Genomic DNA, 11477 nt, shown 5'->3' on the forward strand with positions numbered 1-11477 from the left:
GCACATTCCAGCCTTCCCAGGTGGATTTCACAGAATCCCAGCGTGGTGGGGTGAGAAGGGACCTCTGGAGATCATCCAGTCCAACCCCACTGCTAAAGCAGGGGCACCCACAGTGGCTTGCCCGGGATCACAGTGTCCAGGTGGGTTTGGAATCTCTTTCAGAGGAGATTCCACATTCCCTCTGGGCAGCCTGCTCCAGGGCTTCAGCACCCTCACACTGAAGAAGTTTCTCCTTCTGTTCAGGTGACACCTCCTGGGTTCCAGTTTGTGCCCATTGCCCCTTGTCTCATCCATTTTCATTGGACTTTGCTTAAACCCAGGTGGGCTCATGCTGGGGGCTTCCAGGTCTCTCCTATGGTAGTGGTGGTGTCTTTGCAGCCATCCTTGCACTGGGGTGAGCAGACTACAAACTGGTTGTTCCTGGCAAAGACAGAGATTGGTGTGTGGGGGAAGAGGAGCAGCTGGTGGCATGTCCTGGCTGTTGGGGCAGATTATTCCATGGTGAGTCTCAGTAGCAGAATTACGCAAAATAGTTGCCCCAGAAGAAGGTAAAAAACTTGAGGGGAGCAGGATCAGATCAAGCAGAACAGCCTGTGCTGGAGGAAATCAAACCTGCCTGTGGTGTAGGTGGCAAGCCAGAAGGGTCTGTCCATTGTTCCTGCCTTCTACCTGCGCCGATGCCAGCTCTGTCCCTGCTGAAAGGATTGGAGCTAATTGGCCATGGCAGCCATGTGAAGCAGAGCATTAAGCTGAGGAATGAAACCACTACATGGGAGACCTTCCACCTACTTAAAAGACACTTCTCCCCCCTCTTCTTACTCTACTCAACACACAATTCCATTTCCAGGAATCATGGGACAGTCTGGGTTGGAAGGGACCGCAAAGATCACGTAGTTCCAACCCCCCTGCCATGGGAAGGGACAACTTCCACAAGACTAAGTTGCTCAAGGCCTCATCCAACCTGACCTGGAGCACTTCATCTTCCCTGGGCAACCTGTTCCAGTGTCTCCTCACCTTCACTGTGACAAAGCTGATGAATATTGGTGGATTTCAGAATGATTCCTGTGAAACTCTGCTTTGCTGCAGAAGAAAAACAGCAATGAGTTCATCCCTTGGTGCTTTGGCCACACAAGGCTGGCAACTGACTCATTCTCAGTGGCTTCAGCAGTGGAAGTGATTCAGGGGCTGGATTACCTTGACCTCTGCTCCTGGCTGGTGCACTCTGCTCTTTGTGGCTGCGATGGCAGAGGGGGCATAGCCTGGAGATGCTGGAGCAGAGACTGGGAGGAAGCACCTGAAAGGGACAGAAATGTAGCTCAGCCAAGAGCTCCAGCCCAGACCAAGGCTGTGCTGGCTGGTGGGTGATGTGTTGGGGTGGTGGGCGATGTGCTGGGGTGCTGGGTGATGTGCTGGGGTGGTGAGCACAGGCAAGGTGCCTTCTGCATATGAACATCACCCTGAAGCAGCATCACTTGTGACAGCTGCCAGCTCCAGGGCCAGCACCAGGAGCTTTGTGTCTCGACAAGCCCTGTGCTCACAGCTGTGCAGCAGAGGGACAAAGCAGACAGCAGGCTGGGGAGCTGAGGAGAAGCAGAGCCCACCTCTGAGCAGAGCTGGAGCTTGGTTTTGTTGCTGCTTTAGCTGAAGTGGCCGGAGCGTGGTAATTAAAGGCTCAGTGGCTCTAATTGGAAGAGGTTTAAACTGGAGGTCAAAATCCCTTCTGGCACTTCCTCTGCCTAATAACCACCGACTGAAATCAAACAAATCCAACTGGCTCCAGTCTCTAATCTGCAACCAGCAAAGGTCGGGTGGTGATAAGGGAGCCCAGGGCCTGCAGCAGGGCTGTGCAGGGTGGAGGGGTGCAGCTCCTGGCTTGGTGTGGGGTGGGTGGCCAGGGGATGAATCATGGTGGGGCAGAACCTGGCACCATGGAATGGTTTGGAGCTAGTGCTGCTGGGCTTGGAGATGAAGAGAGGGCAGGGAGAGAGAGGTGGGGTTTTTCAGCCTGGAGAAGAGAAGGCTCCAGGGAGAACTTGGAGCAGCATTCCAGTGCCAGAAGGGGGCTACAGGAGAGCTGGGAAAGGTCTGTTCACTAGGTCTTGTAGGGGCAGGATGAGGGGCAATGGCTTTGAGCTGGAAGAGGGGAGATTTAAACGAGATGAGGAAGAAATTCTTGACAGTGAGGGTGGTGAGACACTGGAACAGGTTGCCCAGGGAGGTTATGGAAGCCCACTGCCTGGAGGATGTTCAAAGCTGGGCTGGATGGGCCCTTCAGCCCCATCTATCTGCTCTAGTCTCACACCATTGCCAACTCACGGAATTGTATTATCACAGAACATTTGGGTTGGAAAAGCCCTCTAACATCATCCAGCCCAACCACCAACCTGACACCACCATGGCCACTAAATCATATCCCCATCTGCCATGTCCACAGGTTTCTTGAACACCACCAGGGATGGGGACTCCACCACCTCCCTGGGCATCCTATTCCAATGCCTGAACCCCGCAGAGCCCTCTAACTGGGCCAGTATAATGGGTGTGAGTGGGCTGGCAAAGAGGTGAGCAGAAAAACCAACCCACTCCCCCCAATTAAAAGGATTCAATCTGCAGGCCGAAGTTCTGGGAGGCATGGCAGTGGGGCCAGGCACTGCTGCTGCAGGGTGGGATGGCTCAGGGGCATGGCAGCTCCTCAGTGCTTGGCTGCTGCACATCTGCAGCCCCTTTGCTTCCCTCTTCCCTTTTTTTTGTTGTTTTTCTTCCCCTGTTTGTTTGTTTTCTCCCCCCAGATCACTTTAAAGGTCCAGACCCGGCCATAATTAGAGCAGCAGTTAAAGTGGTGACCTGGCAAGGGCAGTGACCTTGGGCGGTGGCAGGAAGCAGCAGTGCTGGGTGGGCTGGGGGTGCAGCCCCACACCTCCACCCCCTGCACAACGCCCGCCAGGCGCCCAGGATTTAGCACTCAGCTGCAGAGCTGCTTCTCCAAGCATATCCCCCCTCAGCCCCAGCCTCAGCTTCATGTGCTGGCAGAAAAATGGCATTTTGGTACAAGGGTTGTGCTGGGTGACCCATGTGCCACCCATGGCTGCACCAGCACAGCTGGCTCATCCACAACATCATGGAATCATGGAATGCTTTGGCTTGGAAGGGACCCCCAAGATCATCTGCTTCCAATACCCTGCCATGGGCAGGGGCACCTTTCACTAGACCAGGTTGCTTGAAGTCCCATCCAGCCTGGCTTTGAACACCTTCATGGAGGAAGCATCCACTCTGGGCCAATCCCACTGCAGATATCAATGCCAAAGAGGAACCTCCCGGGGGGGGGGGGGGGGGGGGGGTGAAAAAAGCAAATTTGGGTGGCTTGTAGTGACTTCAGTTCCTGTCCCTGTGGCCAGGAGTCGGAAGAGAGGAGACAGTTGTCCTCTGGGCTCCAACTGCTCTGTGCTGTGATGACAGGAGGAGACATGAAGGATCCTGCTTCTTGGGGAAGTGCAGGAATGTGAAACATCTGGTGAGCTCGTTTGTGCCTGTGTAGCCTTCCTCCCTGCCTTCATTCAGCCCCTCCAATTACTGCGTCTAAGGATAAACCGAAAACGGAGGCTGAGTTTGTGGGGAGCACATGGAGAGCTGGGAAATAAACAGCAGAAGGAATTCCTGGCTAATGAGCTCTGGGATGATAAGATATCACCAAACAAACCCAAACTAAAACCTCTGCAGCAGCAACAACAACAACAACAACAAAAGCAGAGGTCTGAGGTTCGTCTCTATTGTTTCATGAGAATGAAATTTCACTAATGATAGAGAAGCCCAGAGCCCAGCATGGTGGGGTTGGAAAAGACCTCTGCAGATCATCCAGTCCAACCTCCCTGACGAAGTAGAGGCACCCAGAGCAGCTTGCCCAGCATCACAATGGCCAGGTGGCTTTGGAATCTCTCCAGAGAAGGAGACTTCACAGCCTCTCTGGGCAGCCTGCTCCAGGCATCCAGCACCCTCACACCAAACAACTTTCTCCTCCTGTTCAGGTGGAACCTTCTGGGTTCCAGTTTGTGCTCATTGCTTTTTGTCCTGCCACTGGGCACCATTGAGAAGAATCTGGCCTCAGCCTCTTGCTCCCCCCCCCAGACCCTTTAGCTCTTGCTGAGCACTGAGCAGATCCCCTCTCAGGCTACTCTTCTCCAGGCCAAACAGCCCCAACGTCTCAGCCCTTCTTCCTCACAGACATGCTCCAGGCCCCTCAGCATCTCTGTAGCCTCCACTGCACTTTCTCCAGCAGTTCCCTGTCTCTCTTGAACTGGGGAGCCCAGAACCAGATGCAGTACTGCAGCTGTGGCCTCACCAGGGCAGAGTAGAGGTGGAGAAAACCCTCCTCTGCCCTGCTGACCACACACTGCCCGTCAGGATACCACTGGCCTTCTGATACCCAACAGCGCTTTGATGCTGTGCTGCAGCTGATCTCTCTTGTACTCTGCTTGGCCTCCAGCATGTTGAGGACACAATATTCCATGGTCTGTAGGTACTGGGAGGCTTATTTAAGCCATCCAAGACCCAGAGCTGGATTTGTGCCATGGTGGTGTTCTTCAGAGCCTCACAGCAGAGCTACAGCCTGGCTGATGGAGGAGTTTCATCCTCTTTGAGGTCATCCCGCCAGCACCAGCCGGTGGCACTGGCTCCGTGCTGGCTTTCCACAAGCAGCACGCACTTCCCCTCTCAGCCCTCTCCATACATATGCAATTAATTACTCCACTGAACAACAGGAACCCAGTCCTTCCTCCCCAAGTTCAAGGCTCGTGTCTCTCTTTCTTCCTGGCAGAAGAATAGATGCTTCCTTACATGTGAGGCAGGAGTTACTCCACCAGCTTTGCTTTTTCTTCATAGCTGGGTGGCTGTTCAGGTTATTTTTGGCTTCTGATTAGCAGTTATACTTACTGCAGACCAAGGTGTTCATCTCCCCTTTGGGTTAGGCACCCCAATATGATCCTCCGTGCTCCTGAAACCCCCTTGGCTTTCTCTAATGACCACTGCAAGCTCCTGGAGGCCAGAGCTCCACATCTGAGCGTGACCCTTGTGTCTCACTGCTGTGGTTTATGTCAACAAACTCTTTGTAAGTTCAAGGGGAAGGCATTTTCCCATCCAGACACCACCAAGGACAAACACTGAGGCCATGCAGAGGATGACCATGCTGAGCGCATCACCTGGGATCTCTGGTGTCCCTGTGGGGTGAGCAGGGCCACAGCAAGTGAAAAAGGGAGAAAAAAGAGGCAAATGCCTGAAAATAATAAAATCACAGATTGGTTTGGGTTGGAAGAGACCTTAAAGACCATCATTTCCAATCCTCACTGCCATGGGCAGGGATACCTCCTGCTAGAGCAGGTTGCTCGAGGCTTCATCCAACCTGGCCTTGAACACCTCCAGGGAGGGGACATCCACACCCTCCCTGGGCAACCTGTTGCAGTGTCTCACCACCCTCAGTGTAAAGGATTTCTTCCTAATCTCCAGTCTAAATCTCCCCTCCTCAATCTTAAAATAAAAGCAAAACAGAAATGTTGCCCAGGAGGAGGTGTGAGCATGGAGGGCTTTCTGCCAGAGTGACCAGTGTGGGGCTGTACTGGGCAGTAGCTGGGGCTGGCTGTGCTTTGGAGGGGGATTTCAAGCTGCCGTTGTGACCCAAAAGAGCTGCTGCTCAATAAAGGCAGCACCAACCCTTTGCCTTCCAGCAGGCAGGTACACAGATGGGGATGCCTCTGCCACTCTCCTCTCTTTGGCCAAACTAATATTTAAGCATCAAACCTCCAGGAGCCAAATCATGGCATCATTAAGGCTGGAGAAGCCTTAACGTCATTCAGTGCAGCCATCAACCCAACACCTCCGTGCCCCCACGTGCCATGTCCACAGGTTTCTTGACCGCCACCAGGGATGGTGGTTCCACCACCTCCTGGGTATCCTGTTCCAATGCCTGACTGCTCTTGCAGGAAACAAACTGTTCCTCATGTTCTACCTAAACCTCTCCTGGCACAATTGCAAGGCAAAATGAGGTGGCCGAGTCTGACCCAGTGGGACACCAATGAGTTAATACTCCAGGAAGCAGCAGGTTGTTTGTTCCCAGTTTCTGCCTTTTTTTTTTCTCTCTTTCTCTTCTTTAGTTTCCAGGGGAAATTGGGATCCTTTAAGTGGCTCAGCTGGAGAACAAACCCCCAGATCAAACAGCCTGCAACAGGGAGCTGCAACAACAAAAGCATGTCCTGGTATTTCTGTTTTCCAAGTTTAGAAGTGGAAGTAAGGGCAGCCTCAGGCTTGGTGGGAATTCCTCTGGCTTTGTCAGGAGATGGAGGAAGTGGCTGAAGGTTTAGCTACTGGATTCTGCAGCCCAAAGCAGGGACCAGCTTCTACTCTTCCAACTCAGGTTGCCTCAGCTTGGCTGGCAAGGACTCCATGAATGACAACCTCCTGACCAAGGCAACTGGGCAACACCTCAAGGGAACCTTGCCATGCATCCCATCCCCATTTGGGGTTCTCTGATGGCAAGCAGCCTAGGTAAACAAGCGGGCACAGTTTCGCATCCCTGCTGGTGTTTCTTTCTTGCAGCTGCTTGGCACAATCTGAGTCAGAAAAGTTTGCTTTCAGTCCTGCTTTTCCCCAGGCTCAGCAGCCCCAGGGCTCTCAGCCTTCCCTCCTCACAGAGGTGTTCCAGGCCCCTCAGCATGTTTACAGCCTCCCCCGGACTCTCTCCAGTAGTTCCCTGTCTCTCCTGAGCTGGGGAGGCCCAGAATTTGACCCAGCACTGCAGATGAGGCTTCACCAGGGCAGAGTAGAGGTGGAGAAGAACCTCTCTTAACTGGCTGGTCACACTCTTCTTGAAGGCCTCCAGGAGACCCTTGGCTTTGCTGGCCATGAGGGCACATTTCTAGCCCGCGGTGAGCTTGTCGACCAGGGCTGCCAAGTCCTTCTCCCTGGAGCTGCTCTCCAGCAGGACAGTCCCTCGTTTGTACCGGCCCACTGCGGCTTTGCTGGCAGCAGGCAGCACCTGGAGCATGGAGCTGTGCGTGGGAGGTGCTCTGGGGAGAATGTGGGGATGGAGGAGCTCTCATGGGTCGTGGCACAGCCGTGGCAGTGCCCTGCCTGGTCTGGGCAAGTCTCCTTAAGCCCCTGTACAGGACTCAGGTGGGAAACACATTCAGCCCCAAAGCAGGACACGGTGCCTGTGTGCTGGGAAGATGTTCAGCTTCAGCCCCAGCCAACCCAGCAGGTCCAAGCTCTGCCCCTGCTTTTGAAGGCCCAGGCTGTGTGTGTCAGCAGCGAGGGGCAGCTGCTGTAAAGCCAACACCTGAGCAGCTGTCTGGGCTGGGGGGGCAGGAGCTGTCACTGTCCCCATCCTGGGGACAGCCCTCATGGAAAAAGAACACCCATGGGATGGAAACGATCCTGGCTCAGCAGAGAGGGGATGTTCTGGAGAGGTTTTTCTTGGCAGGAGCCAACGCGGCCCTCGCTTCCTGCCCAGCAGGGCCACATCCCCCTCGGAGGACCCCAAGGACAGCACATCCCATTTCGTGTCCTGCCTCCCAGCCTTGCTTGACTCCAGCCAGCTGGCAGAGAGCAGGCTCTAGCCTGCAGGCACATGGATGCGCTGTCCAAACCCCACAGAACAGCTTTTACAGGTCCCCAAACTAGACCCCCTGCCCCAAGAAAAGAGCTGCGCCGGGAGCGGGATGCGAGCAGCAGGGGGGCTGCAGAGCACTGCGCTCTGCGCTCCGCGCTCCTCTGCGCTGCTCTGCGCTCTGCACTCTGCGCTCTGCACTTTGTGCTCTCTGCGCTCTGCACTCTGCACTCTGTGCTCTCTGCGCTCTGCACTCTGCACTCTCTGCTCTCTGCGCTCTGCACTCTGCACTCTGTGCTCTCTGCGCTCCGCGCTCCTCCGCGCGCTCTGCACTCTGCACTCTCTGCGCTCTGCACTCTGCACTCTCTGCGCTCTGCACTCTGCACTCTGCGCTCTCCGCGCTCTGCACTCTGACCTCTGTGCTCTCTGCGCTCTGCTCTCTGCGCTCCTCTGCGCTCTGCACTCTGCACTCCTCTGCACTCTGCACTCTGCGCTCTGCGCTCTGCACTCCTCTGCGCTCTGCACTCCTCTTCGCAGGGGCCTGCGGCGGCCCTGACAAGAGGGGAGGCCTTGCCTGGAGGAGCGCAGCCCCGGAGGGGATCTGCTCAGTGCTCAACCGGAGCTAACGGACCTGTGGGGGCAAGAGGACGGAGCCAGACTCTTGCCAGTGGTGCCCAGGGACAGGACAAAAGGCAATGAGCACGAACTGGAAGCCAGGAGGCTTCTCCACCTGAACAGGAGGAGAAAGGTGTTCGGTGTGAGGGTGCTGAGGCCTGGAGCAGGCTGGCCAGAGAGGCCGTGGAGTCCGGAGAGCTCCCAGGGCTACCTGGCCTTGTGATGCTGGGCAAGCTGCTGTGGATGCCCCTGCTTTAGCAGGAAGGTTGGGCTGGATGATCTCCAGAGGCCCCTTCCACCTTCACGACGGCAGCACGGCACTATCTGCCACCACGGCAGCACGGCACTATCTGCCACCACGGCAGCACGGCGTGTCTGTAAGTGGCAGAGCACAAGGCCTGGGAGCAGCAGAGCTCCTCAGGCTTGAACGAGTGGGACTCTTGTGCTTGTGTGCTTGCCTTTTTTTCCCCGAATACCTTGTCCCCATGGGCACATTGCAGCTGCCTGAGTCTGTTGCCAGACCAAAGCCATCCCTGCACGCAGGTGCCCAGGAGCAGCTCTGCCCGTCACGGTGGATTTACCTGTCGATAGGCACGGGTGAGTTTTGCGTGGTCCTTTTCATGTGTATACATTTTATTCATAGATGCCTGAGGTTTGCTTTGCTTCTTTCTCATGTTTTCACGCAGCTGCTTCCTGCAGCCAGCTCTGGAAGTGCTCTGGAAGTTAATGGGAACCAGTATTACATTTTTGTGTGCTTTGGGTTATTTGTCTGGGCTTTTCTGAGCCCTGCCATGCAAGTCATCCTGCAAAAATGTGCAAGACCAAACTGGGGTGCGGGCGAGGGTGTTTGTCCTGGGGACCAAACCCAACAACCATCAGGGCATGGTGCAGGGAATTGTTCTTTGTGTTTTTTGGGGGAAATAAAGGCCTGGTATGAGGAAGCCCTGAGGGTGATGAGTGGTACCTATTGTTTTATTCATGCCCTGCCCTTGCCAGCGCCCACCACATGCTCTGCGTTACCGAGGTACTGCAACTGGTATGTGTCTGAGGCTGCCTGTGAGAGGGGCATTGAGAGCCCAGGGGACCCTCACCAGGACTTTTACCACTGGGTTAAATGGAAAACTGGGATTTAGGAGCTAGTTTGGAAGGGCAGCACATCTTCAACCTCATCAGCACAGCTTGGGTAGAGCTTTGGCTTTGATTTCACACTGGCCCAGGGACAGGGCATGTGTCATGAGCTCAATTCTCTGAGCAAGGCTCTCCGGCAATGTCACCCTCATGTCTGCGTCGTGTGGCTGATATCATCCTCTTGCTTGTTGAGGAAGCAGGTAGTTTGAATGAAGAAAAGTGTGGCCAGAAGGTTGAGGGAGGTCCTCCTCCATCTCTACTCTGCCCTGGTGAGGCCACAGCTGCAGTACTGCATCTGGTTCTGGGCTCCCCAGTTCAAGAGAGACAGGGAACTGCTGGAGAAAGTCCAGTGGAGGCTACAGAGATGCTGAGGGGCCTGGAGCATGTTTGTGAGGAAGAAAGGCTGAGACGTTGGGGCTGTTTGGCCTGGAGAAGAGTAGCCTGAGATGAGATCTGCTCAGTGCTCAGCAAGAGCTAAAGGGTCTGGGGGGGAGCAAGAGGCTGAGGCCAGATTCTTCTCAATGGTGCCCAGTGGCAGGACAAGAGGCAATGGGCACAAACTGGAACCCAGAAGGTTCCACCTGAACAGGAGGAGAAAGTTGTTTGGTGTGAGGGTGCTGGATGCCTGGAGCAGGCTGCCCAGAGAGGCTGTGAAGTCTCCTTCTCTGGAGAGCTTCCAACCCCACTTTGCCATTGTGATGCTGGGCAAGCTGCTGGGGGTGCCTCTACTTCGTCAGGGAGGTTGGACTGGATGATCTGCAGAGGTCCTTTCCAACCCCACCATGCTGAGGTTCTGGGATGAAAAAATCATCTCCAGGTACCAGTCTTGTAGAGGCTGTGTTCTCACTTTGGGTGCAGTGAGTTTGGTGCCCATGAGATACTCTGCTCCTTCTGCAGCCATTCACAGTGGTGCAAAGGAGCTGTAAAAATCCTGCTTTGCTTCTGCTCCACATCTCACACTTTCAGCAGAGTAATCTTCTTTGGTTGATGCTTTCAGCGCCCTAGGGATGGGACTTCTCCCTCGTGGAGGTGAGGGAGATGTAATGGGTGATGAAAGGTGATGCTGAAGTTTGTCCTCTATTAGGTGCCAACCTGAAATTATCACACTTAGAGCTGACTTTTCAGGGTTTGTCACTCCCTTGTTTTATCCCAAAAGCTGTCGTTTTGGGGGCAAGCACCATCATTGTTATAAAAGCTGTACTCCAGCACTTCTGGTGTGGGAACCAAAGAAATCCAGAGGGAGCAAGGAAAACCCTTGTATGACCTGAGAGAAGGAATGATGTGAATTAAAGAGAACTGTCAGTGGAGGCATGGGATGAGAGCTCCCAGCTCATGGCAGCAGTGTGCTCAAGTGGCCAAGAAGACCAAGAGCATCCTGTCCTGGGTCGGGACTAGTGTGACCAGCAGGACCAGGGCAGTGATCATGCTCCTGTACTGGGCACTGAGGAGGCTGCACCTTGAGTCTTGGGTTCAGTTTTGGGGTCCTCATTCCAAGAAGGACATTGAGGGGCTGGAGTGAGCCCAGAGAAGGGCAACAAAACTGATGAAGGTTCTGAAGAACAGGGCTAGTGAGAAGCATCTGAGGGATCTGGGGTTGTTTAGACTCAAGAAAGAAAAGTCGCGGGGGAGAGAAAGAGCAGGTGGTTAACGAGGGACCCTGCCCACACAGGGCCCTCAGCTGTGGCTGATTATCACGCCAAAGGTTTTAAGAGGTGGAGCACTTGGCCAGGTGTAAAGTGCCTCAGTCTTGCTTTGCTGCTGTGCTTCTCTTCCTGACCTCGTGGCTAACAGGACCAGGGAAGTGACTGTCCCCTGTACTGGGCACAGGTGAGTCTGCACCTCAAATACTGGGTTCAGTTTTGGGCTTCTTACTCCAAGAAGGACATTGAGGGGCTGGAGTGAGCCCAGAGAAGTGCAACAAAACTGGTGAAGGTTCTGAAGAACAGGGCTAGTGAGAAGCTTCTGAGGGATCTGGGGTTGTTTAGACTCAAGAAAGAAAAGTCGTGGGGGAGAGAAAGAGCAGGTGGTTAATGAGGGACCCTGCCCACACAGGGCCCTCAGCTGTGGCTGGTTACCATGCAGAAGGTTTTAATAGGTAGAGCACTTAGCAAGGTGTAAAGTGCCTCAGTCTTGCTTTGCTGCTGTG

Source organism: Pogoniulus pusillus, chromosome 22 (assembly GCF_015220805.1).
Source record: "Pogoniulus pusillus isolate bPogPus1 chromosome 22, bPogPus1.pri, whole genome shotgun sequence".
NCBI lineage: Eukaryota > Metazoa > Chordata > Aves > Piciformes > Lybiidae > Pogoniulus > Pogoniulus pusillus.